Genomic DNA, 22,345 nt, shown 5'->3' on the forward strand with positions numbered 1-22,345 from the left:
AAGAGCACGGCGTAGTGCAGTGGGCTGCTGTGTCTGTATTGTCCGCCAACGGTAGCGGTAAGCCATGCACTCAACCTGTCTTTCTTCTGTTTCCCCACCCCTTTTTGTGCTCTCCCTGTTTTTTTGTGCAACAGCATCATCAGGCGGAGGTACAGTGGCACCGAAGCACGAGGGGGCTGCATCCCACATGGCCATGGAGGGCCACACCACGGACTCAGAATACACCAGTGGGACGGAGGGCGAGGGGAGCTTCACGTCGGTCACCGGATCAGCAACCAGCGACACGGACTCGTCCTCCGATGGGAGCTCCCTTGTGATGGTGGCACCATTTGTGCCCCCCGCTTCTACAGGTACAGCCGCCCCCCCCCACCAGCACCGCCCTCCCAGCAGCCCCTCAGCCTTCGCTCCGTGCCCGCTCATCCAGGAGGGTGGGCATCACCTTTGCCCCAGGCACCTCAGCCCCTGCCCCTGTCACCCCTACTGCCCTCAGTGAGGAGGCCATTGACCTCCTCAGGTCACTCACTGTTGGCAGTCTACCATTGTGAATGCCACCCAGGGTGTAGAAAGGGAGTTGCAACACACTAATGCATTCCTGGAGGGCATTCATTCTGGTCAGGATGCCCATCATCGAACCCTGCAATCTCTGGCCTCAGCACTGATGGCAGCCATTGTCCCTGTGTCTAGCCTCACCCCTCCAACTTCCTCCACCCAGACCCAATCCCCTGTACCCCAGCCTATCCCAAGCACACCATCAGACCAGCCTGCACACACCTCAACACACAAGGGCAGCTTAGGCAAACATAGGCACCACACATCCCACAGGCACTCACACAAGCATCACCCACATACAGACACAGCAACATCCACTGCCTCCACTGTGTCCCCCTCCTCGTCGTCTCCCTCCTCCCTCCCAGTCTCGTCTACACTCTCACCTGCATGCACTACCACTACAGCCACTAGGACTCGCACCAGAACACCCAGCACCACACCCCGCTCACCTGCACTCACCACCCCCACTACCATTTACACGTCCCCTGTGTCCTCTCCCAGTGTGTCTGTGACGCCCCCTCCCAAAGTACACAAACGCGGGCACCCACACACCCAACATCCATCCACCTCACGACAGCCTCTAGAACATGCAGCTGCACCCAAATCATCTAAATTTACACCTCCTACAACCACCTCCTCTTCCTCCACTCCCAGACCCCCCTCTAGCTACCCATCCCAGTGTTCGTCAGAAACTTTTCCTGAGCAACCTTGACCTCTGTCCCACCCCTCCTCCTCCAAGTCATAGGTCCCGTACTAGCACCTCGGCCAAAAAAAGTCCAGTACCAGTGGTCCGTGTTAGAGGTATGTGGAGTGCACCGGGCAGCCAGTGTGACACGGAGCCAAAGCACTGCCAGTCCACCCCCTGTAAAGCACCAGAAATTGGACAGTGCCCGACGGGAGAGGGGGAAGACTCCTGCCGGCAAAGCCGCTCACAAGGGTCCCGGGGGGGAGTGTTGAGTCAGCTGTGACACCTCCCAAGGTGGTGAAGGGGCAGAAGAAGTCTCCAAAGTCTGGTAAGAGCAGCACAGCGGAGAAGACCGCCATCCTCCCCGCTGGCCAGGAGCCCACCACCAGCCCCATCGTCACTGGTCCGGAGCCCACTGCCAGAGTCAGTGCCCTGGAGGGCAGCACTATCGTCACTGGTCCGGAGACCACCGCCAGAGTCAGTGCCCTGGAGGGCAGCACTATCGTCACTGGTCCGGAGACCACCGCCAGCGTCAGTGCCCTGGAGGGCCCCGGCAGCCACAGCCCCGCTGGGCACTGAGGGACCGACATGCCACACACCGCTGCACAGGTCAGAGACAGCAAAGTCAAGCCCCGCTGAACAGGGCAAGCACCGCTGAACATGGCAAAGACCGCCATGGCAAGCACCGCTGAACAGGGCAAGCACCGCTGAACAGGGCAAAGACCGCCATGGCAAGCACCGCTGAACAGGGCAAGCACCGCCAACTCAAGCATCGTTAGCCCATGTGCGGCTGGGACAGTGACGGAACTGGGACCATCACGGGGAGCGTGATGCACTCTGGGTACCAGTCCCCCTCCAGAACCAGTGGAGAACTGCATCCACTACCTGAATCCTTCAAAGGATGAAGCACTCTGGGCACCAGTCCCCCTCCAGAACCAGTGGAGACTGTTATCCACTTGAGAGTCTGGGGCTTTGCACTCCCCAGGAACAATCAGTGGGCAACCCACCCACTGCAGGGACTTGAGAGACTGTGGCTTTGCACTCCCCAGGATGGTACAGTGGGCAAACCACCCACTGGAGAGACTTGAGAGACTGTGGTTTTGCACTCCCCAGGATAAAGCAGTGGGCAAACCACCCACTGGAGAGACTTGAGAGACTGTGGCTTTGCACTCCCCAGGATAAAGCAGTGGGCAACACACCCACTGGAGAGACTTGAGAGACTGTGGCTTTGCACTCCCCAGGATAAAACAGTGGGCAAACCACCCACTGGAGAGACTTGAGAGACTGTGGCTTTGCACTCCCCAGGATAAAGCAGCGGGCAAACCACCCACTGGAGAGACTTGAGAGACTGTGGCTTTGCACTCCCCAGAATGGTACAGTGGGCAAACCACCCACTGTAGAGACTTGAGAGACTGTGGCTTTGCACTCCCCAGGATGGTACAGTGGGCAACCCACCCACTGGAGAGACTTGAGAGACTGTGGCTTTGCACTCCCCAGGATACATCAATGGGCATGGAGCCCCGTCGTGGATCTGGCGTGGAGCTGTCATCCGGCTGAAGTGCCCCCCCTTCTCTTCCCACTGAGGTGCCTGTTGTATTTCTATCTGATGCCCCTGCAGTGTTCTCTCCATTTCTGGACAGGTATCGTGTGTGGGCCTCGCCCATGCATTGTGGGCCCAGTGGTCCACGGACATTGAATTGTGCATACCTTCACTTCCTTACTGTATTTTGATACATTACAATGGTTGTACTGATTTCCTTTTGTCTTTGCATTCTTCCGGGGGGGTTGGGGGTTGTTACTGTGATGTTTGGAAATGCATTGGTGTGTGTGTTGTAGTGTGCGAGGGTCGGGTTGGGGGTGGGAGTGTTGCGTGTGTGTATCCCTGACTTTTGCCTCCCCCCTCCCCTATGTCGTAGGTGCAGTACTCGCCGTTGCTGATGTTCATAGAGGAGCAGGAAGACAAGCGCAGGGAGTATTTGGAGTTCCGGCTCCATGGTGCCCTCCTTCCTCGTGGAGTGTGTTAAGGTGAGCGTTTTCCCATTGCAAAAGCTGTTTCCGCCGTGTTTTTATCCACGGTGAATCCGCCCCGGAAAAGGTGGCGGATTGGCCTGTTGTAATACTGTGGGCGGTACATTGTCTTCCGCCTGTCTGTTGGGGGTGACCGTCGCGCTGCTTGTCTGTACCGCCGTGGCGGTCGGAGTGTTAAAGTGGCTGTCTATGCTGGCGGTTTCCGCCACGGTCATAATTCCCTTTTTTTTCCGCTGGCCTGTTTGCGGTATTACCGCAGCTTTAACACCATCCGCCAGGGTTGTAATGACCCCCACAGTGTTGTTATGAGTATCAGTCACTTGGTACTGCTACCAAGTAGATTTTGCTCAGGAGACACCAGTTTTTCAGTCAACATGGTGACACTAGCACCCGTCTCTCTGTAGGCTTTAGCCTCAACACCATTTATCAGAGGATGCTGCCTGTACTTACCCATGTTAAAGGGACAGGCAGCAACGGTGGCAAGGTCAATGTCCCCAGCAAAGACTAACACTGCCTCAGTGGTCTCTCTAACCAACCCAGATCCTACTACAGATCCTAAAGTGAGCCCAGCTACACCCTTACACTGGCTACAGTTAGTAGTCCCACCACTACTGCTATTGCTAGGGGCACTAGGAGTGGTTTCAGTAGTGGTGGTTGGCTTGGTGCCTTTCATAGGGCAGGAGCTGTCTCCTGGCCTATAGCCTTTGTTGTTACAAAGCACCAAGAAGTTTTGAGGCTGGAGGAAGAGGATTTGCCTCCCACCCCCAGAGGAATTTTGTGGGCCTGATAAAGACTCTTTAGATTTTTCTTTGTCCCCACCCTTCTCCTGATGCTTACCTGTCCCTTTCTTTTTGTGGTCATCTCCTGTGTGAGTTTTTCTACTCACGCTGGTGTGGACCCATTTGTCGGCCTTCTTTCCCAATTCTTGGGGAGAGGTCAGATCACAGTCCACCAGGTAGTGATGCAACAAGTCAGACACACTGTTATTCAAAATGTGCTCTCACAAGATTAGGTTGTACAAGCCCTGATAATCACTGACTTTACTCCCATGCAACCAGCCTTCCAGAGCCTTTACAGAACAGTCCACAAAATCTACCCAATCTTGGGAGGACTCTTTCCTGGTCTCCCTGAACTTTATCCTGTATTGTTCAGTGGTTATACCAAATCCATCTAAAAATGCTGTTTTGAGAACTGCATAGTTGTCTGTATCCACTTCTCCGACAGTTAGGAGTCCGTCCCTACCCTTGTCAAAGAAGAAGAGCCACAAAATAGATGCCTACTGCCTTTGGCAGACCCTCTGTACCTTATAGGCCCTCTCCAAATCAGTGAACCACTTGTAGATGTCATCCTCCACCTTGTGGGGGGGCACCTTGTTCAAGTTCCTAGAGTCAAGAGTCCTCCCTGACCCTAGGGTTCCTGAAACTAAAACTGTTGCCACAATGGGGTGGTAACCCCATACCTCTTCTTTTTTTTTTTCCTCTCTCTCTCTCTCTCTCTCGCTTCCCTATCTGTTGCTGTTGAAGTTTCAGCTTGGCCTCCTTCAGTCTCAGTTACCTGAGTTCCCTATCTAGGGAGTCCTCACCTGAAGTTGAGCAGTGTCCCCCCCCCCCCAGGTACTGAGGAGACATGAGAGTGGGCAGAGGAGGCTCTGTCCCTATTCTTAGTCACCCTCTCAACCAAACCTCTGTGCACAAAGGGGGTTCTTACTTGTATGGCTTTCCCTTCCACTACCAGTAGTGCTCCCAGCAGGGCTGGGGGGGGGTTCCTAGGTGCTATTCGATCCTCATTGGGGCCCTCTTGCCCCTCTTCAGTGTCTAAACCAACTCTTTCTAACACATGGGGACCAGACTCTGTATCTTCCTCCTCCTCCTCTTGGCTGCCAGCATTGTCTTGGTCAGCCTGGAGAAGCAGGCCCAGAAGCAGACTCTTGTTTGGGTTCCTACCTGCCTTCAGTTTTCTATCTGAACACAACTCCCTCAACTATTGAAAAGTGAGACCCACATATGGTGAGTCCAGGGCCTGAGATGTGTTCTCTACTGAAGTCATTGTGTGTGGTTAAAGTGGTGTAGGTGTTCCAAACTAATCTTAGTCTCCCTACAGAAGTTTGGAACAAGGCCTATGCCACACCCTAGCTTACCCAAACTTAGGAGACTAGATCCCTGATACTAAGCACATTATGTACCCCTAGTCAGTAAATGGTCTTTCCTGTGGAAAGTACCAAGTGACAGAGTAGTAAGGCAATTGCAAGTGCCTATTCCCCCGCTGCACAATCAATGTAGGAAGCTGTGCTGGTGTGTAGTGAGTACCTATGGTATTGCCACCTTATACCAGGTCTACGTATCCCCTTATTAGTGAAGTGCAGGCAGTGTCTAGAAGCCAGGCTCTCTAGAGGTAGCTGTGGATGAGCAGCCAAGCCTTATCCAGGAGACATGCGGAGCTTATGCAATACTACTATAGTCACACAACAATTACACACATGAAAGAACCACACAGTGTTACAAAAATAAAGGTACTTTATTTTAGTGACACAAGTCCTTAAAATACTAGCTAGGCAATACTCCAATATGAGGTAAATAAACACACTATATATGTACAGTAGCAATCAGAAATAGGCATAAAAAGCAATAGAAAATAGTGAAAAGCAATAGGCAATACTGAAGGCCCGGGGGGACCAAACCATATACTAAGAATGTGGAATGCTAAAGTCTCGTCCCCACACAAGGAAGTGGAATCAGTAGAGGGGAGCTGGAGAAACTTTGAAGCCCACAAGGTAAGTACCAGAGTGCCCCCCCCAGCGACCAGCAGAGAAGAGGTAAGTCACTGATTCTATCCAAACCAACTGAAAGAACTTTAGAGAAGGATATTGCAAGACCCAGACAAGACTGCAAGCAACCAAAGTTGGATCCTGGAAGAGTAAGACCTGGAAAAGAAGCCGACCAAGTCCAGTTCACTTTAGAGTGTCCGGTGGTGGCAGGAGCTACTACCAACCCGTTTGTGGATGCAGGAGTTTGTCAATGAGGAGACGAAGATGGTCAGCAATGCAACACCAGAGCAGATGAAGAGTTCCTGGGTGATGCACTCAATGTCCCACGTCGTATGAAGGATTGCAGCCAGTCTGTGGTGTGGAAAAACCACCAACAAGCCTTGGCAAAGGCAAATGTTGCGGTTGGTGGAAAAGTGGAGGTGCTAGGAACCAATGAGGTCCAGAGGGACTCAACGCATGAGGGAAGTCCCAGGCAACCCTCAGCAGTGCAGAGAGTCCAGAGAAAAAGAGGCAGCCCCCACAGAAGACCCACAGACAAAGAGCCAAGGAGTCGCAGACACGCCTACATAGCACACCTGAAGAGAGGTCCCATGTTGCAGGACAGGCACACAGAGGACTGTGCATCGCAGGGAATAGTGCTGGGGGCTGGGAGATCCCTTGGAGGAGATGCCAACAGCCTTGGTGGCTGTAAGAGATGCGGTGCCCAGAGGTACTGTCCTGTGTGGGAAGGCAAGGGCTTACCTTCATAAACGTTGGACAGCGGGCAGCCGGAGAAACTATGTTGCAGAGCAGAGTCATTGCTGTAGCTGCAGATTGTAGGTTCCTGTGGAGTCCAGTTGCATTTCCAGTGACCAGAAGTCAAAGTAAACATTGCAGAGGAGTCCTGCTGGAGTCTTGCGTGTCGAATCTGAGGACTCACCCAAGAGGGAGACCCTAAATAGCCCTGGAAGGGGGATTGGTCACCTAGCCAGGTGACCACCTATCAGGAGGAGGTTGTGATAGACAGGGGAGTGGTTACCCCCCTTCCCATTGTCCAGTTTCGCATCAGAGCAGGGACTGGAGGTCCCTGAACAGGTGCAGTCTGGTTATTGCAAGGAGGGCACCAAATGTGCCCTTCAAGGCACACCCGTGGCTTGTGGAGGCTGCCTCTCCCAAGCCATGTAACACAGATTTCCAAAGGGGTTCCCCCCCCTCCCAAAGAAAATCCTATGTCCTGCCTTCCTGGGTTTGAGCTGGTCAAGCAGCAGGAGGGCAGATGCCCGTCTGAGAGGTGGCAGCAGCATGGGCTGCCTGGAAAACCCTAGAAAGCTGGTAGGAGCAATGCTGGGTGTCCTTTAAGGAGCCTCCAGAGTGCATGGGATCATACAACCAATACTGGCAACAGTATTGGAGTATGATTCTGACATGTTTGATACCAAACATGCCTAGGTTCGGAGTTACCATTATGTAGCAGTACATAGGTAGTGACCTATGTCCAGTACACGGTTAAAATGTCGTCCTCGCACTCAAAAAGTTCAGGAAAATGGAGCTGGAGTTTGTGGGGGCACCTCTGCTCATGCAGGGGTGCCCTTACATAAAGGTACCTGCACCCGGCCCTCTGAGCTGGCGGGGCCTACCATAGGGGTGACTTACAGTGACCTGCTGCAGTGACCGAAGTGAAAGGGTGCATACACATTTTCACGCAGGCTGCAATGGCAGGCCTGCAGACAATTTTACATGGGCTCCTATGGGTGGCATAATACATGCTGCAGCCCATGGGGAACCCCTTAGTGCCCCAATGCCCTGGGTACCTGGGGTAGGGTACCATATACTAAGGACTTATAAGGGGGCACCAGTATGCCAAATGTGGGGTGTTTGTGGTCTAAGGAACCAAGTTTAAAGGGAGAGAGCACAGTCACTGGGGTCCTTGTTAGCAGGATGCCAGTGCACACAGCCAAAACATTCTGACAACAGGCAAAAAGTGGGGGTAACCATACCAAAAAGAGGGTACTTTCCTACACATGAGATTTGGGCAAACAAGAAATCAATTTATTTTGCATTAATCCCATCAAATTCAAATTAAAAATATCTTTATTCAACCTTTAAAAGAAATATCATAAAAGCACTTAGAGAAACACAAGCAGCCCAACCTTAAAAATTATAGGTTATTTAAAAGATAGTTAAAATATTAAAATAGGGACACATGACAAATCGTAAATAAAAAAGAAACACCATATAAAATCCAATACATCAGGGTTCAATGCAGAATAAGATAACCATATTGTGCATTGTTTGGTACTAAACCGTCTTCACGTATATGTCCCCTCCATAGTTTTCCTACTACGAACTGACAATTTAGGAAAATCGCAAAAGCTAAAGCATACAAGAAGACTATTAAGTGACTGGATGTATATTAAAGCAACCATGCACTTCTTAAAGGCCAATGATTTAACAAGATGCTTAAGGCAGACTTGAAAGAACGTGCGAACGAAATAGCAAAAATAAAATGGAAAGTGCAGTAAAGATTGCTCTGACCTCCCTTCACAGGGGCAAGGGGCCAGTTGCTGGCCCATGCCCCAGCGCCCTCAGGAAAACACAATTGGCGCCAAACTGTACTAGAACGAAATCTGAAGAGAAGAGACCTCTCCTAACAAGTAAGCCCCAAAATTAGATAAGGGGCAAGGGCATCTGGCGATAAAGTGATGAAATAATTGCGGGTGGATTGTTTGCTGAAAGCTTCCTAGACTCTAGAGAGTGAGTGAAATTAATGTGACGAGACTTAACCAACCTCTTATCTAGATTAGTGAGGTTGCAGGGCGCACTCAAAGATTCTGGAAGACCGATATCACATAAGCTCTTGCCAGGAAATGGAAAGACCCTTGTCCTCCCCAAGACAGTCTAAGGTTACCACTCTACTGAAGCTGTTTTTGTCATTGGCCCTCACATTCACCCATAGCATAAGGGGGGCCAATTTAATAACATCTGAGACCCATTCGAGACTAAGGGCAGATGTAGCAAAATTCTGGATTGCGAGTCGCAAATTCCGAGTCAGACCGACTCGCAATTTGCGAGCCGCAATCCAGAATGTAGGGTGGTGTCCCTGACACGATCTGCGACTCGCAAGGGGGTGGCTAAGGCCCACCTTATTAATGAGGTGGGTCGCTATTTGCGACCCCCTTGCTAGTGGCGGCACTCACAGGGACTGTGACTGCTTTTAAATAAAGCAGTTTTTTGTTTGTAATGCAGCCTGTTTTCCTTAAAGGAAAACGAGATGCATTACAAAACGAAAAAAATGAAACGTTTTTGTTTCATTGCCTGCTCTGACAAACATGTTTTTCATGCCATTCACAAATGGGGACCCCTTCCCTTTTGCGAATGGGTTACCACCAGTGTGACACTGGTGGTAACTGCGATTGCTTTGCGACCACGTTCGCGGTCACAAAGCAATACAGCATCGCTCTGCGACTCGCAATTAGGAAGGGGAACACCCCTTCCTAATTGCGAGTCGCAGTCCCATTTTGCGAGTAGGTAACCAGGTTACTGACTCGCAAAAAGGGGGTTGGGCATCGCAATGTGCTTTTTGCATGTCGCGAACAGTGAAATTCGCTGTTTGCAATGTGCAAAAAGTTTGGTACATCTGGCCCTAATCTCAGAATGAAAAATAGAATTTTAGCTTGAGGGAGGGGAAGGTGCAACAGCCTCCTACTGATCCTGTTTTCATCCACCTGTATAGGAGAGACATTGTGAAACTCCCAAACCCCTCTCCATAGGAGGCTATGGGCAGGCACTGTAGCTTGTAGATTTTAAGATAGGGAGAAATAGTAGCCCTGCCACACTTCTGGGTTAAGTTAAAAATGGATTCAGTCGCTCTCCCCAATTTCAGACGAGCTGCATTTACTTGCATTTGCCAAGAGTTGGCAGTGTTGAAAATAACACCCAGATAACAGAAATTCTGAACCGAGCACAGATACTGTTCTTTAAACTTTAGGGATGATAATGGCTTCCTGCCGGGACCACAGGCCTTAATATGGGGCTTCCCAAAGTTGGTCAACATGTCAAGACTGCCCATAAAGGCTACAAAAGGTTCTATCAAGATCTGCAAGTGCTCGGGGAGTTGTGGCTATTAAGATGGCATTGTTGGCATATAATAATGTCAGTACAAGGGAACTGGCAACTTTGGGAACATACCTGGAAGCAGAGGACAGTTGAATGCCAAGATGGTTAACATAAATAATGAAACGTATGAGTGCCAAAACACAGCCCTGTTGTACCCCGCTAGCTTAGGAACGACATCAAAGTTCCCCTGACTGGCCATACCACACCCTGGCCCCTTTATTCTCAGGTATGGCGTGTAGAAAGTTAACCAAAGGGATTTCTACTCCCATATTAATCCAATCATTGTCTTTCACCTTACCGACCAGTCTCTTAACCTCCCTCAGTACTCTCTTTGTAGGATCCATTTTGAGAACTTCATAGTTCCTTCCGTACCTAAGAAGGGACATACATGCTTCCCTATCATCATTGTCATGTTGAGTAACCACTGCACCCCCTTTGTCAGCGGTTTAATTATCTTGTGGGTCTTCATATTTAAAGACTTTAAGGCACATCACTCTCTGTTGGAAAGGCTCTGGAACCCCTTCTTTCTAGTGTCAAGTAGTTCTACCTCCTTGACTATACCCTCCTCAAAAACAACTACTTCAAGTGGTATGGTGGATGGGGGAGGGTAAAGGGAGGATATTCTGCATAAATCAGTGTATCCTTCTCCTTCATCTGTCTGGTCTGTATTCTGGAAGAAGGCCCTCACCTGTATCTTACAAAAAACTCCTCTAATTCTCTCCTAAGTTAAAATTTGCCCAGACCAGGGGTGGGAACAAAGCTAAGACCATTGTTGAGGACTGTCATCTTACCATCTGATAAAGGTTCATTGCTCAAGTTTACCACTGTATCTACAGGCTGCTTGGGCCTGGTTGGGGTTCCTTGGTATTGCTTCGTGTCTGCATGCCATCCCCTTCTTGTTTTCCTATTGTACTGTTCTGCTGCTGCTCCCTAAAAGAAATGAGCATTAGGTTGGAAAAAAGGGACCCATCGGTGGACCAAACAATTGGTACACTCCTCAATGTAGGCGAATGGAAATGATCTGCCCCTATACTGTAGAGTGGATCATCTGACTAGCAAGACTTACACTTACTAAGAATTTATTTGCATTCAGATACCAATTACAATGTCATAATACTTCGATTGGGAGTACATTCGCCTCCAGTATTGCCTGTCTTTACATGCAATAGTTTGAAGAGAATCACATCTGGTCTAACAACCCGTACAGTACCAAGATACACCTGTGGCAGCAATGCATTAATGACGTCTTTGCATTATGGCAGGGTGATGAAGAAGAGCTTTCCTTATTCCTCAACTGGTTGAACCAAAGGAACCCCTTTTTATCCTTCAATATGGCTTCAGACTCCCATGAAGTCTCCCTAACTTTGACAGGGCCCATCCCCGTGCCCTTAGGGCGAACTCCCCATAGGCCAGGTCTTATGGATTAGGAGAAAATTCTGTGATCTGGAGAGCTTGAAACATAAATACAAGTCTCTTACAAAGAAATTACAGGACAAGAACTATCCGGAGCAGGACATCAGCAGAGTCAGAAAGTACGCTCAGAATACACCAGGCGAATCCCTCCTGGAACCAAGTATACCGGAAGGTATGGAATCCGTCATATGTGTGACCACTTATAATAACTCCTTAAATGCTCTGAAGAAGATTATCAATAAACACCGGAGGATCTTCAATTCTATCCTTTTATCTTTTGAAAAACATTATGTTTTCCGTTAGAAAAAATAAGAGTATAAAAGGTCACCAGGGCCACACGAGGCCTGGACAACAATCAACTACTCAGCAAGTCACTCTATGGAACTTGCCAACTGTCACAGGACACTATCCCTGTGGATAGCGTGCTATGTGCCCATTTACGAGACATTCAAAACTTTTAGACCTAGGCTTACCTCAACAGTGGGAACAACACTTGCATTTGAACTGCAATTCTGTAATGTTGTTTACCTTACTGAATACCCATGTAAACTAAAATACATTGGTATGACTTCTCGTAAGGTCAAATTGAGGATTGGAGAGCACAGGAGCACCATCCAGTGTAGAAAGGCATTGACCAGGATGACAGCCCACTTCTTAGAGAAAGGACACTGTGAAAATCATCTGTGTTGGACTATCATTGAAAAATATTCCACTATTCGACTATCCCTAGACTTCTTCTGGAAAGAGAACAGCATTGGGTTTATAAACTCAAAATGCACATAAGAGGTCTGAATGATTATATTTCGTGGCACTCTCTGAATATGTAAATTGGATAAGAGTCCATGATATGTCAGGGATTGCCCTTACCCCTGTGGATTTGAATGATGATATTCTGTGGCACTCTCTGAATGTGTCAACTGGATAAGGGACTGAATAAGAGTCCATAAGATGTAAGCGAACGCCCTTACCCCTGTCTACTGAATTTAATAAATGGTGTCTCCCTGGACATTGCTTGAAGAACTCAGTTATCCCTAGCCTAAGACTAATAGAATGCTGTTAGAAATTGGGTCTCTAGTTGGCAGAGGTATGCACCCTGTCCAATTAAGTACCATAATCCAAGTAAGGGCAAGTCAATAGCACAACATAAATTAGCCTGTGCTCACCCTCTGGTAGCTTGGCGCAGAGCAGGCAGGCCTAACTTAGAAGGCAATGTATAAAGTACTTGTGCAACACACACACAATAACCTCATGAGACACACCACAGAAAAAGACTTCACATGGATGTGGAAAAATTAAACTTATCTATCTGGTTACTTTTAACCCCTTGGCAGCCAAAGACGTAACGGTTCCGACCTTGGCTGCGGCACTAAGGCGCCAAGGACGTAACCGTTACGTCCTGGGACCGGCTCATGGAAGAGCCTCGCCTCAGCGCCCCCACTGCAGGGATGGAAGGGGAAGTAATTCCCCTTCCATCCACCGCCCTCCCTGCTCCTCCCGTGGCGTCTGGTGACGTCAGCGCGCAATTGCGTGCTGACCTCATCAGAGGACTGGCCCTCTGCGCTGGAAGCTGAGATTCCAGCAAAAATCGGAGAAGATGTGCTTTTGCATTTCTCCTCTGATCACGTGGACGGGCCGAGAAAGGCATCAAAGGAAAGGAACTGCCTTTCCCTTCCTTTCCTTTGATGCCTTTCTCAGCATTTCTGCTACCCGATCAGGATGCGATCGGGCAGCAGAAATGCCCACTAGACACCAGGGAGGTTTTTTTTCCAGGTTATTGACATGAGGGGAGCGGCCTCTTGGGCAAGGGCCACTCCACAGGGGGACAAATTATTTTTAGGCCATTTTTGACCCCCCTGGGGGCAGATCAGCCTAATATAATTATGCCGATCTGCCCCCAGGGGGGACAGAAACCACCTAGACACCAGGACACATTTTTTTTTGTGTTTATTTACTTTTTTTACATATGTGGGGAACGACCCCTTAGGCAAGGGTTGCTCCCTGGGGGGCAAAATTACTTTTAGGCCATTTCTGCCCCTCTTGGGGGCAGATCGGCCTATTTTTATTAGCCCAATCTTCCCCCAAGGGGGGTAGAAACCCCTAGACACCAGGTATATATATTTTTTTGTTTACCTTATTTTTTACATTTGGGAAACGACCCCTTAGGCAAGGGTCACTCCCCTGGGGGCAAATTGTATTTAGACCATTTCTGCCCCTCTTGGGGGCAGATTGGGCTTTTTTTATTAGGCCAATCTGCCCCAAAGGCGGGCAGAAATCACTAGATACCACAGATTTTTATTTGTGCCAATTTTACGCAAAGGGAGTGACCCCTTAGGTAAGGGTCGCTCCCCTGGGGGAGCAAATTGATTTTAGGCCCTTTCTGCTCCCCTTGAGGGCAGATCAGCCTATTTTTATCAGGCCGATCTGCCCTGAGGGGGGCAGAACCCACTTAGGCACCAGGGATTGGTGTATGTGTATGTGTGTGCTTTGTTTGGGGGGGTAGCCCCTTGGGCAAGGGTTACTCCCCATGGGGGCACATTACTGTTGGCCATATATGCCCCCCTTGGGGGCAGATCGTTCTAGTTTTTGAAGGCCCATCTGCCCCGAAGGGGGCAGAAAGCTCACCAGAGACCAGGGAAGATTTTGTTAACATAATAAGAGGGTGGGGGTATGGCAACGCCCCCACCCCAAATAAATGGGGACAAAGTTTTTCTGCCCACCAGTGGGCAGATAGAGCAATTACCCCCGATCCACACACGGGGTGTGCAGAAAGTCTACTAGATACCAGGGAATTAAAAAAAAATAGTGGGGTGGTGACTACCAACAAGTATGGGCCTGGTTATGCCCCCACCCTAACTGAAGGGGGGTAACAGTCTTTCAGCTCTCCCCCGCACACTAAAACACCTTATCCCACAGCAAGCAAGAGGACCTTTGATTATTCCTGGTTTCGGTTTTACATTTGGGCCATGAGAACTTGGCCAACTCTCAAAAATGTCCCATTTGGAATGGTGAGGGCTGCACCTTTTGGACTTTGGGACGCTGCCATCTAGAAATATTCACAAGACCCAGACACATCTGAAAACTAAACATCTGGGTGAGTCCAGGGTGGTGTGCTTCACATGCACCCGCACCTTTTTCTTACCCACAATACCCTGAAAACCTCCAACTTTGCTGGAAATAACACATTTTTCCCCATTTTTGAGATGGAACCTTCCGGAATCTGCAGGAGTCCACAATATTCCTACCACCCAGCATTGTCTCATCTATACTAATAAATATTCTGCCCTACTTGTCAGCCTAAAAATGTTTGTTTTTTTTAAACTGCCCTTTCGGAGCCACTTTGGTTCCCCCTCACTTTCAACATGTTTTTGGCTCTTCCCTGTCACAGGCACTTGGCCCACCTACACAAGTGAGGTTTCATTTTTACCAGGAGACTGAGGGGAACTTTGGGTGGTAGGAAATTTGTCCCGGTGCGGGGATCCCACACAAAAATGAGGGAAGAATTTGATTTTTTAGCTAAATTTGAGCTTTGCTGATGATTCTGGGTAAGAAAACACTGGGGGATCCACGCAAGTCACACCTCCCTGGACTCCCTTGGGTGTCTAGTTTTCTGAAATGTCTGGGTTTGGTAGGTTTCCCGGTATCGCTGCTGAGCCCAGGAGCAAAAACGCAGGTGCCCCCGCAAAAACAGGTAGTTTTGTATTTGATCATTTTGATGTGTCTAGTTAATGTTTTGGGGTTTTTCCTTTTGCGGGCCCTAGGCCTACCCACATACCATTTTTATCGGGAGACTTGGGGGAACGCTGGGTGGAAGGAAATTTGTGGCTCCTCTCAGATTCCAGAACTTTCTGTCAGCGAAATGTGAGGAAAAAGTGTTTTTTTGACCACATTTTTAGGTTTGCAAAGAATTCTGGGTAACAGAACCTGGTGAGAGCCCCACAAGTCACCCCGTTCTGGATTACCCTAGGTGTGTAGTTTTAAAAAATGCACTGGTTTGGTAGGTTTCCCCAGGTGCCGGCTGAGCTAGAGGCCAAAATCCACAGCTTGGCACTCTGCAAAAAACAGCTCTGTTTTCTTTGGGAAAATGTGATGTGTCCATGTTGTGTTTTTGGGCATTTCTTGTCGCAAGCACTAGGCCTACTCACACAAGTGAGGTACCATTTTTATTGGGAGACTTGGGGGAACGCTGGGTGGAAGGAAATTTGTGTCTCCTCTCAGATTCCAGAACTTTCTGTCACCGAAATGTAAGGAAAAAGTGTTTTTTGGCCATATTTTGAGGTTTGCAAAGGATTCTGGGTAACAGAACCTGGTGAGAGCCCCACAAGGCACCCATCCTGGATTCCTCTAGATGTCTATTTTTCAGAAATGCACAGGTTTGGTAGGTTGCCCTGGGTGCCGGCTGAGCTAGAGGCCAAAATCTACAGCTAGGGACTTTGCAAAAAACACATCAGATTTCAATGTAAAACTTTGATGTGCCCATGTTGTGTTTCCTGTCGCAAGCATTAGGCCTACCCACGCAAGTGAGGTACCATTTTTACTGGGAGACTTAGAGGAATACAGAATAGCAAAACATGTGTTATTGCCCCTCGTCTTTCTCCCCATTTTTACCTTCCAAATGTAAGAAAGTGTGTAAAAAAGACGTCTATTTGAGAAATGCCCTGTAATTCACATGCTAGTATGGGCACCCCGGAATTCAGAGATGTGCAAATAACCACTTCTTCTCAACACCTTATCTTGTGTCCATTTTGGATACACAAAGGTTTTCTTGATACCTATTTTTCACTCTTTATATTTCAGTAAATGAATTGCTGAATATCCAGTATAGAATGAAAACGCATTGCAAGGCTCAGCTCTTTTAATGGCTCTGGGTACCTAGGGTTCTTGATGAACCTACGAGCCCTATATATCCCCGCAACCAAAAGAGTCCAGCAGATGTAACGGTATATTGCTTTAAAAAATCTGACATCGCAGGAACAAGTTACAGAGTAAAACGTGGAGAAAAATGGCTGTTTTCATCACCTCAATTTCAATATCTTTTTTGTTTCAGCTGTTATTTTCTGTAGGAAACCCTTGTAGGATCTACACAAATTACCCCTTGTTGAATTCAGAATTTTGTCTACTATGCAGAAATGTTTAGCTTTCTGGGATCCAGCATTGGTTTCATACCCATTTCTGAAAGCACAAAAAATAGCAAAAATAGGGTATGTACCAGTAAAATGCCAATATTGTATTGAAAAATGTGGTTTTCTGATTCATGTCTGCCCATTCCTGAAAGCTGGGAAGCTGGTGATTTTAGCACCACAAACCCTTTGTTGATGCCATTTTACGGGAAAAAACCACAGGCCTTCTTCTGCAGCCCTTTTTTCCCCATTTATTTTACAGAAACGAATGTTTTGCTGTATTTTGGTTAATTTCTTGGTCTCCTTCAGGGGAACCCATAAAGTCTAGGTACCTCTAGAATCTCTAGGATGTTGGATAAAAGGGACGCAAATTTGGCGTGGGTAGCTCATGTGGATAATAAGTTATGAGGGCCTAAGAGCTAACTGCCCCAAACAACCAAAAAAAAGGCTTGGAACCAGAGAAGGGGAAAAGACCTGGCAGCGAAGGGGTTAAGTTCAGGATGATACAGATCCAATTCACAAATAGCAAAGTATAGGTTTTGTAGACTCAAAAATAGCAGGGTTAACGAGAAAAAGTAACAGATCCAAGGGGTGGTCCCGGGGACTTCTCGGCATCAGTGTACGATGTCTTGATGGACTTTGGTTCTGTTATGGTTGCGGTCCTCTCGGGGAGCAGAGTGCAGCTAGGCAGGGCAGAGCCGATCGGTTTAGCTGAGAGCAGCAGGCGTCAAACGAAAGTGGGGCTGCTCCAGGTGGAAGCAGCAAAGGTTGTCGAAGCTACTCAGGTTGAGTTTGAAATTTGAGATGGCAAAGTTTGGCAAAAGCCACTCAGGCTTAAGTTGAAGGCGGGCGCAAGGGAAAGCAGGGCCAGTCACAGATGTGAGCGGCAAAGTTTGGCAAAAGCTGCTCTGGTTGAAATCGGAGGTGAGTGGCAAAAGAAAGCAGGACCACTCCAAGTAGGTTACAGATGCAAGCAGCGCAGCTTGGCATAGCTGCTCGGGTTGAAATTGAAGGTTTGTGGCAAAGGAAAGCAGGGCCACTCCAGGCAGGTTACAGATGCGAGTGGCAAAGTTTGGCAAAGGCCACTGGAGTTGAAATTGAAAGCGAGCAGCAAAGGAAAGCAGAGGCCACTTGGAGTCACTCTGGGTTTAGAGGACGAGTCTGGGACTACTAGACAGAGATCAGCAGGGTGGCACAGCAAAGCATGGCAGCAGCTCATAAGAGCAGTCAATCCTGGCAGAGTTGCACACCAGGCACAAGCAATCTTTAGCAGCATTTTCTTGGGTCCAGAAGTCTATTGATTTTAGGGGGTTAGGGAGCCAGTATCTATACTAGAAAAGGCCTTTGATGTGGGGGGTGCTACAAAGAGTTCTTGTGAAGTGCACAGGCCACCCTTTTAGGTCAGTCTCGGCTCCAGACTATCAGTGGGAAGTAATCAGCCCCTTTGTGTGGACTTAGACAGTACCATTTCAGGTGTAGGTGTGAGCCCTTCCCAACCTCCTCCCCAGGAAGACCCATCAGTATGCAGATGCAGTTGAGTATCCTTTGTTGTGGGTGTCTGAAGGGAATGCACAAGGGTAGCAGTGACCTAGCCAAGGCTAGACGTGTACTGGAGATAGGCTGCGGGCACACAGGGCAGTGAGTGCAGTGAAATGCCTACTTTGTAAAAGTGGCATTTCTAAGACAGTAATAATAAATCCGATTTTATCACTGAAGAGAATATATTACTACCATTCAAATGGTACTAACCCTAATGCAGCTACTTCTCTCATTCCCAGTGCTAGCCTATGAAAAGGGCAGGCTTCACAGTAATGAAAAATGACAGGAGTTTTTCATTACCAGGACATGAGCACTTAAACGTATATGTCCTGTCTTTTGCTTACATGGCACCCTGCCCCATGAGCTACCTAGGGCCTACCATAGGAGTGACATATGTAAGAAAAGGGGAGCTCTGGGCTTGGCAAGAAATTTAAGTGCCAAGTAAGAGTGGCAGTTAGCCTGCACACACAAACCCTGCAGTGGCTGGCCTGGGACATGTTCACAGGACTGCTTAAGTGAGTGGCATAATCAGTGCTGCAGGTCCAATAGTAGCATTTAATTTACAGGCCATGGGTATACGACATACCACTCTACAAGGGACTTACAGGTTATTTAAATATGCCGAATGTGGATACACCAATGTTACCATATTTTAGGGGAGAAGCACATTCACTTTCACACTGGTTAGCACAGGTAAAGTTTTCAGAGTCCTAAGGCCAAAAAAAAGAAGAGGCCAGGGCAAAACGTCTGGGGTAAGACCACCCTACAGATGCAAAGTCTAGCAAATGCATAAACTAATAACTGCTTACAGGTTTGAAACATGGTGCTGTGGGACATGTGTAGACCCCTGAGATCTAAGACTGATATTTAGTCTGCCTTCAGATCTCAACATGAGACTTAAATTCAAACTTGTATGTAAATTTACTCTTTTTACAGTTTTGCCATGATGTACAAAAATTGGGGACTTTTGAGCCATCTATACACTAATGTGGTACAATCATGCACACTTCTACCCTTGTCTTAATTCCTGGGGTTTAACACCAACCCTTCCCCCTTTGAATCGATAGCAGCATTATGCCTTATTGAGATCTAGACATATACACATTAGCAGTTTAATTCTCTATAGGGGTCATTCCGCCCCTTTTTTATTGATACCTGTTTTTATTTTATTATTATTTGGTTTCTTCATTAATTTGCATTACCGACACTTGTTTAGAGGTGTGAGATCAGGTAGCATGTTTTGTTATCATTATGGCCCATATTAGGAATACGCCCTATGTAGGCAAAGTATCTCTTCCGTTACTGTTTCGATTCAGTGATGCAATGTTTATTTGCATTCTTCTCATTTTCAAGGGCCGTACTGAGAAGGCCCATATTTAAGTACTACTTTTGCTTCTTCTCCCCTTGGAGACATGAGGCTACCGCGTTTCACATCACACGATGGAAGCCTAATGAATGCCATGCCCCCTCGCAGGTGCTGAAAAAGGGACTTTTTACTGCGCATGCTCAACGCTACCAGCTGCACAAGCGTGGAGCGAGCGAAGCTCAATAGATGCAAATGTAGCATGTTTTCCCTTGATGACGTAAGTAGGGAGATTCTCTCCCACATCGAATAAGGTATATTGGTCTCCATGTCCTTTCCTGGGTGGCCTAATTTGGGTCGCTTTTTCATTCCCGATAACAACTTGGAGGGTTTTCTTCAAATGAGGTAATGTGAGTTTTGTGTGCCATTACCTTACTTTTTACAGTATATGACTACAGGGAGACGCCTCCCCCAGAGAACCTCAGTGGTTACCCAAAAAGGGTAAGTGTGTTTGTTTGTGTCCCACATAAGCCCCAATTTTATCAATTTATGTGTCTTTTCTCTCTCTATGGTGGTCGTTATGAATATGGCGGTAAATACTGCACCGCTGGCGGTGGTAGTAACTACCGCCAAAAGGCTGGCGGTTCAGATCGCCAAATAATGAAGCACATGAGAAACAAGCAGCGGGCCACCCACCCACTGCCATTTTGGTAGTCCCGCCTACAACGGGGCGGCCATCCTGAGCCCGGCGGAAAGGCCCTACCCGCCCACCAAAAAATGAAATACCACACCTCCATCAGATCCGGGGCGGGAACAATCGCTACACAAAGCTTGGCGGAAAAGACCCATATAAAGGGAAACACTCACCGAAGGCACACAGAACACGCCGATGCAGACATAGAGTGAGAGTTAGAAATAATCCCACAGCTTCTCCTTGCCATATTTCTCCAGGACCGTGACCGACGGCAAAGACGATGACAGTAAGTACCGCAGCCTAGTACACATGGGAGGAAAGGGCACAGTTACACAAACACCGCAACACACTCCCAACCCCTCCCGCCATCCCAAGCCATGCATACCATAACAAGATGTACTTACCAGACACAAGCCAACAAATACCTGCACCAATGCACACAACTGTGCACACCACACCCCGACAGTGAAATGCTGCACAACGGCTCAATATTGTGCCAACAGGACTGCTGGGCACTAAAATTTACTTCAACCACATTAAAAACACATGTACAAACAAGGCCATAGGCAAGTCCATATGTACAAGTCCTGGAAGGGCAAATATAGGCTACACTTGTCTCCTACGATGGCAAAGGAAACTCCACTAAGAAGGGGCATCTATGGGGCAGCCAGGCACCTCAGGGATCAGGGGTTGGCGGGGTGGCGAGTCATGTTTTGAAGGGGGGGGTCTTGGGCTTAGGTTTAGGAGGTGGAGGTGGAGAGGGTTTGTGCTTGCCCTTGGAAGAAGGGGGAGTGGGACTGGACCGGGGAGGGTGGCAGAGAGACCTGGGGCAACACGGGGCTTCTTCCTTCCTGGGGAAGGGGCACGGATATTGGAAAAGAAGACTGTTGAGGACCTTGAAGAGGAAGGAGTGGACTGGCCTAGGGCATGGGAACGTTTAGGGACAAGACAGGGCAGGCCACTGGGTTCAAACCGGTCAACACAGGAGAGGAAAAGCTTCTTAGGTGCAAAAGGAGGGGTTTTGGAGCCAGATCAGGGAGTGGAGGTTGAGGGAGTGGTGGTATGAGGTGTAGGTGTGCTGGATGTGGATGCAGGTGCCTGTTTAGTCTGCTTATGTATGGTGGATATGTGTGGTGTAGATGAGTGTGAGCATTTGAGTGTTTTGGGAGGGGGGGAAGTGGACACAGTGGGAGAAGACATGCTGCCAGTGTATATGGATGTTGTGTGGGTGTCTGCAGGTCTGGTGAGTGTGCTGCAAGTGTCTGTGAATGTAGTTGTGGTGAGTGCAGGTGTGGTGACTGGGGTGCATGACTGGATGTTAGCTGTTGTGGTGACTGAGAATAGGGGCAGCAGCAGTGACTGAGGGTACAGTGCATGTGGGTGTGCATGGTGAGGTAACAGACAGGGAGGTGGGGGAGGTTGACATAGTGGGGTAGGTGGATGTTGTTGTGTGTGCTTTGGTATGTTGGGTGTGTGCCTGCCTGTGGTGGGAAGTGTGGTGCTTGTGTTTCTCTGTGTGCTTCTTGTGTGTTGATCTGTGTGCATGGCTGTCTGTATGTGTGCTGGGGATGGGTAAAGGGAGTAGGGTGCTGGAAGGGGTAGAGGTGGTGGGAGGGGGGGACAGAAAGACCAGGGACACTGGCTGCCACCAAAGAGGAGGCCAGAGCCTGAAAAGATCTCTGTAGGCCAGACATGGCTCCGTGAATGCCTTTCAGGTATGCATTGCATTGCTGCATCTGGGATGCTAGCCCCCAGATGGCATTCACAATGGTTGTCTGCCCTACAGAGATGGTTCTCAGGTCAATAGCCTCCTCCGTAAGGACAGCAGGGCTGACTGGGGCAGGGGATGAGGTGCCTGCGGCAAAGGAGACACCCACCCTCCTGGGTGAGCGGGCACGGGGAACTCAGTGGGGAGCTACTGGGAGGGCGGTGATGGTATGGGGAGTGGCAGAAGATGGCAAAAACTCGGTGGGCCCAGTAGGGTCTGCCACCACCAGGGAGCTGCCTTAGGAGGAGGTATTAGAGTCACAACCTCCAGTGGTAGTTGCCTTACCCGTGGTACTCCCCTCACCCCCCAATCCACTGGTCCCTTTGGCGTCGGTGGACTCTACCACATGGGTCCCGTGGCCTGTAGTATCCCCACTCGCCGGTGCCTCAG

This window comes from Pleurodeles waltl, chromosome 7, assembly GCF_031143425.1.
Source record: "Pleurodeles waltl isolate 20211129_DDA chromosome 7, aPleWal1.hap1.20221129, whole genome shotgun sequence".
NCBI lineage: Eukaryota > Metazoa > Chordata > Amphibia > Caudata > Salamandridae > Pleurodeles > Pleurodeles waltl.